This window comes from Mytilus galloprovincialis, chromosome 4 (assembly GCF_965363235.1).
Source record: "Mytilus galloprovincialis chromosome 4, xbMytGall1.hap1.1, whole genome shotgun sequence".
In the NCBI taxonomy this organism is placed as follows: Eukaryota; Metazoa; Mollusca; class Bivalvia; order Mytilida; family Mytilidae; genus Mytilus; species Mytilus galloprovincialis.
The window spans coordinates 52,722,491-52,729,038 of record NC_134841.1 but is presented as its reverse complement, the minus strand read 5'-3'; the positions used below and the strand labels follow the sequence as shown (position 1 = coordinate 52,729,038).

Here is a 6,548-nt window from a genome sequence, read left to right as displayed (position 1 = left end):
TAATACATGTACTCATAATAAGAGAGAAATTAACCATACTAATCTCATCTTTTTTTAAAGTAGTCACTGAACCATGGAAATGAGATCAAGGACTATTGACAAACGACATATGGAAACATAGTAACATGAAGCATCTATATATAGTATGAAGCATCCATGTCTACCACCTTCTTAAATATAAAGCTTTTTAAGAAGTGAGCTAACACCACCGCCACTGGATCACTATCCCTATGTCATTAGGTTTATGCAGCCTCTACAAAAATCTAAATTGACTGAATTTTTATGCGCCTATTCAAACATTTCAAGCTGCTGCATTTGTTTGTATCTGTCCATAGTCAGGAACCTGATGTTCATTGTTTGTTGATATGATTCATTATAGTGTTTCTAATTTCTCGTTTTTTATATGGGTTGGACTGTTGGTTTTCCTGTTTAAATGGTTTTACACTTGCCATTTTTGGGGTCCTTTATAGTTGCTGTTGAGTGTGATCCAGGGCTCTGTGTTGAAAAGTTGTACTTTGACCTAAAATGGTTTACTTTTACAAATTGTGACTTGGATATAGAGCTGTCTCATTGGCACTCATACCACATCTTCTCATTCAGATACATATTTACTATAACTTCTAACCCTAGAATATTTAGGCTTAAACAAATCAAGAAATATATTTATAATTCTGATAATCCAGCTTGTCAGGACACAGAATTTAAATGAGTATTACCTATACTCCATGTCTAAATATAACTAAAACACATATGTAATTTTGCTGACAGCCCTAATGATAGATGCTGTTACTAATTTTTATCTCAAATCATTTCCAGCAGAATACACATTTTACAAATATTTAAATATACAATGTATTAAATACTAGCATCAATGTATCAATAGTGTATTCCCTTATATTTCTGAATTTTCAACCTTCATAGATAGTCAAGGAAGTCCAAGAAAAACCAACAATCATTATTTACCGGTATGAATATGAATGGAAACCTGTATCCCGTAACCAATGCTTGAGCCTACATGTATATTAGGATAAAAGTGTGGGACCACAATTAGGAAATCAGCAATAATAAAATTCAATTCAATTCAATTCAATTCAATTCAATATTTTATTGGAAAATAAAAGTGTCGGACCACAATTAGGAAATCAGCAATAATAAAATTCAATTCAATTCAATTCAATATTTTATTGGAAAGCGCACAATAGAGGTGTGATCCAAATACAGACAATTATAATATCAAAACAACATATAAATGAAATAAAGATTCATATAACAAGTCATGAGCCAATTCTATGTATGTCATTACATTATAAACTGATATTGATACCATGATAAACTTATACATCAGTATTATTCTAGATTTTCATAATTTACTTAAAACACACAATATAAGATATATATGTATATGCACGAACTACTGTAAAAGATTATTAACTGATGAAACAGTATGGTGGTCTCTCAAATCAAGAGCTTCTTCAATATAAATACAAATACATTTCAATTCTTTTTCAGACATAGGATTTAACATTTTGCATGTTTTGGTAAAATTTTCATCCAAATTATTTGAATTAATATCATCAATTTTGTATATTTAGATCTAATTTTGTTTTATTGCGGACATTCAATCAAGAAATGTATCTCATTTTCAATTTTTCTTGTGCAAAATTTACAAAATCTCTCATTAGAAGGTATTTTTGGTCTTGCATACCTACCAGTTTCTAATGCTAATGAGTGTGCACTTATTCTTAATTTAGTGAGTTTTTTTCTAAGGTATTTAGGAATATTAAAGTTAAAATATTCTTGTTGTTTAAGTTTAGTATAAATTTTACTAAAAAATAAAAGTTTACCACAGTTTCAATCTTTTATCTTAGATAGTTCAAATATAATTTTATTTTTGTAGAAATCTTCTAGTTTCTGTTTAAAATTACTATTACAATGCTTGTTTAAGGGTATTCCAATATATTTCATTAATTCAGATAGTTTATTAGACCATGAATTTTCTCTATTTGTAAGAGTTTTGTCCACTTCAAAAGCAGCCTTGAGAATTTCATGCGGACCACCAGACCGTTCACCAATATCACTGAGACGCACATAGTATTTATACATAAGTTGATAACATTTAATGCTAATGGGTAAAGTGCCCAATGGTCACTAAGAAGTCAATATCATATAAAATAGATGTTACTATGTTGAAAAACGGCTAGAAAGTGAAACGCTTGAAAAACACCAATATATCTGAACACAAAATTCAAATTCCTGATTGGTCAATTTTGTTATGCCTTATAAATATTTATGAAAATGTAACGACAATACAATATTCCCCGCTTCCAAACGTGTGAAAATACAATTATTAAAACAATAAACATGAATACAAATCAGCATAAGTATATATACATAAAGGAAATCATAAAAATTAGCTTTTACCAAATAATGACTTCTACAATCCTGCTGGCCAGAACAGCTAGCTAAAATGATTGAAATTAGTCAAACTAACTTTTTTAAAAACTGAATTTGTGTAGTTGCAAAAAAGTTGGATACCTCAGTGTCCAAATTCTAATACTCTAAAGAATGTCTCAAGAAGACAGTAAAAAAGATGTATAATTATTTTAAACAAAAACAACTGATGATCATGCATGATCATATGCAAAAAAATATATTAAAGCAAAACATATATTAGAGTGAGTGACCCATATTCGCCGCATAATTCGTTCATTTACACTTACATCCGACCTACATTCAAATATTTGGAACTTTTTATGTAGGTTTCAGAAATGTTACTATATGAAAACAAGGGTAAAACTATATGGCACTGACAATTTCGTTGTGGATTTTCAATAATCTTCTCAAACATACACAAATGTGTGAATGAAGTATACATTCTTTTACAGTTATCCCACACGATCATTTTATGCAGCCACAGTAGAAGTTACCTGAAAAATTACAGATTCTTAAACATATCTCGGTCAAAACTAAATAAGAAAATAATTGAAACACTCATTTAATGCAAGAGAATAGTTAACTGGGCATAACAATAAGAATACATGTAACTTTTCTTTTACTTTTTTTAAATGATTTGGTGACATTATTTACTTTTAAAATACCAGTCTTTATTAGCAAAATAGGATGAACAAAACTTTATTTGATATCTTTTTGTCGTTTGTTTTCTTTATAATTGATTTTTCCTTCATCAGGCCATTTTAGTTTTACCCTTGAATGCTTCACATTTTTTCATTTGGCTCATTGTTGAAGGTGTTAAAGTGATATGAGTTGCTAAAATGCCTTTCATATGAGTCAATTGTCTCATTGCATTGGCAATCACACCACATCTCTTAATTTTTCTATTGTTCATAAATCTATCTACTGATTCTCACCATAAAGGTCAGCTCCAATGGCCATACCCAGCCTAAATTCTAATGTACATGCTGTGATGCTAACCTGAAATATAAAATGCTTCATCATCAAAAATTAATTTTGTTTAAGGTAGATCATGGGTATATGTTTCCTAAGATAGAATTTTCTTATACTTTGGCAAAATGAAGATTTATCTATCCCCTTTTCAAAATACAATGACAAAGGGTGGGTCATCGAGCTATTTATCAACCTATGAGTTGTTGAAAATTGTCTAAAATTGCTTAGAATGATCATGAAAAAACACAATTTGTGCATAAAAAGAAATCTATGCAATAGAATTTTGAAATAAATTGTGAGAAGATAGGATTTTATTATAAGTTTTCAGAAAGAAAAAAATGGTGTCACTGGACTTTTTTTTTTGCTACAAGTAAAAATTAAAAAAAACTATCAGTCTAGTTCATTATTTTACTAAAAGAGTTATCTCCCCTTAATTTACTTAGTTGAAAAATAAAAAAAATCTTTGGTAGTTGTTGGTATTTGTTGAAATATTTTGGATAATGCAATAAATCAGCAAGTTAAATATATAAATAGACCAATACAATTGCACATCTGTCTACAAAGTTGCAGATTTGAGCAATTAACTAGACTGATTGTGTACTGAGATAGTACAATCCGAGATGGTGGTATTTACCATGATTCTACCTTTATAATAATAAGACAGATATTGAGCAACACAGCAATTATTTGAGCAATTAAATCATATCCTTTAAATTACTCATATAATGGTACTGATATATGAGAGTAGACTGCTGACCATCTCTTATAATCCTAGAGCAATATTTCCAAAGAAATTCTATAAAACATTTGATATATTTTTTTTAAAACAGGAAAAACATTATAGTACTCACCTTTGTATTATCTGTATTAGACCACCAAGTCTTTTGCCAACACCATGAAAACATCTCACAGAAAGAACCTGTAAAGGAATTAAAATGGATACATTATATATTTTACAAATCCATTTCTGCCAATATAAAATTAACAAAATAAATGTACACAAAAGTGTAACATCAACACCTGTTTGTAAAATAAATATTAAAGATGGAAAACATAAAATAATTGAAAGGTCATTGATTTGAATTTTAACTGCACAAATATCTTCTGCACATTTTATAGAGTTATCTCTCTTTGAATGAAGAAAACTTTTCAGTTTGTCCGTCACCGTCCCTACATTTGGCATTCCATGTTTTTGTTTTTTGTAAAGGTGTTTTCTTTCACGTCCGCAATTTTGAGCAAAGTTTCGAAATTAAAAATAGAACACAAATCTTTATATAGATTCATGTATAAATAGTATATTGTTTAAGTTAAAAATGGAATATACCCCTAATAAAATAACATTTAGTGGATCCTTAAAAAAATATTGATTTGTATGGTTTTCTCCTCAAAGGAAATTGTAATATAAAATTGAAAATGGAAACGGGGAATGTGTCAAAGAGACAACAACCCCATCATAGAACAGACAACAGCAGAAGGTCACCAATAGGTCTTTAATGCATTAAGAAACTCCCACACCCGGAGGCGTCCTTCAACTGGCCCCTAAACAAATATCTATACCAGTTCAGTGATAATGGATGTCATACTGAACACCTAATTATACACAAGAAACTAAAATTAAAAATCATACAAGACAAACAAAGGCTCTAAAAAGTTACTGAAGAAAAAGACATTGGAGTAATTATTGACTCTGAATTAAATTTCGAAAAACATATAAGTGAGAAAAGTTAATAAAGTAAATTCCATGTTTGCACTACTGAGAAGGACTTTCCAATATTTAAATACAGATACTTGTGTACCACTATACAAGACACTCGTAAGAACACATTAAAAGGTTTGCAAGCTCAGTATGGCATCCATATAAAATAAAATATATTGACATGATTGAGAATGTACCATCTCTAAATTTTAGACGGGTCCGAGGTGACATGATTGAATTATATAAAATACTGAACGGAAAATATGACAAAGAGGCGGCACAATTTATTAAATTATGGAAGGATATGATTACACTACATGAACAGGGGTACGCGGCAACAGTCTGAAAATATTTCCACAGAGAGCAACAACAGAATTAAGGAGGAATGCTTTTGCTCTACGAGTGGTGAGAACATGAAATACACTACCCAAAATTATAGTGACATCGCCAACCACAAATACATTTAAGAATAGACTAGACAAGTACTGGAAGAACCAAACAATAATGTACGAAGACTATAAATCAATAATCACCGGAAGTGAAGAAGATTTAGATATAAAAACTGATGAAGAGAAACTTTTTACATTTTCTGATCTTTATTTTCAATATCTTATTGAGTTCTAAAAGAATTCTTTGAACTAGTCATTTACTGATCCTTGACCTTTGATCATTGGTGAATGCCTTAAAGTAATCTTTAGTTCCTTAAATCCTTACCATATGGTCTCTGGTTGATAAATATCTCATTAGTAATCATGTCTCTTAATTTCTATATACCATAAAAGTCAGCGTAGCCGGTTATTTAACAGTGTGCACCACATTTTTTATGTTATTTCGAATAGACAGAAAAAATATTACAGTCATTTCTTATAATTTAATCCTAAATTCCATTTTAAACCGTAGAAAACCATGAAAAAACGTTGATGACGTCACGGTCACATAACTAAATTATGTCTATGGGCTCATAACAAAATGACGTCAGCCAATCAGAAGACGCGTTACATCCAAAATTAAATTATATAATGATATCCTGATAAATGATATAAGACTTCTGACCAGCTCTTATAAACCTAGAGCAAAATTTCAAAAGAATTTTTATAAACAATTTTTTTTCTTCAAAATTGAAATAAAATACTGATACTTACTTTTGTTTTATCTATCTTATAACCACCAAGTCTTATTCCCACACCATGAAAACATGTCACAGAAAGAACCTAAAAAGAATTAAAACGGATACATCCTATATTTTTACATCCAGGTTTCTTTTTCAACATAACATTTACTAAATATTGTTTTGATTTCTTACTACATGTTAACAATAGTATTATATCAACCCTTTAAAAGAAGTAGGGGCATTTTTTAGGACCTGGTTTTGGCCCAAGAAAATAAAACTATTTCAAATTGGTACTAAGTGTTTAGAAATGTATGGGGTTAAGAAATATAAATGAAA

General features: G+C 29.6%; 1 long non-coding RNA gene across 1 annotated transcript; it reads right to left on the bottom strand.

Annotated features, from left to right (window-relative positions):
- Positions 1 to 1,519: 1,519 nt before the first annotated feature.
- LOC143070658 (uncharacterized) lies at positions 1,520 to 4,355 on the bottom strand. Its single transcript, XR_012976625.1, has 3 exons — positions 4,257 to 4,355; positions 3,369 to 3,432; positions 1,520 to 2,927 (listed from the first exon to the last, which is right to left on the bottom strand). It is a non-coding gene; the product is annotated as an uncharacterized LOC143070658 (long non-coding RNA).
- Between the last annotated feature and the right edge of the window lie 2,193 nt (positions 4,356 to 6,548).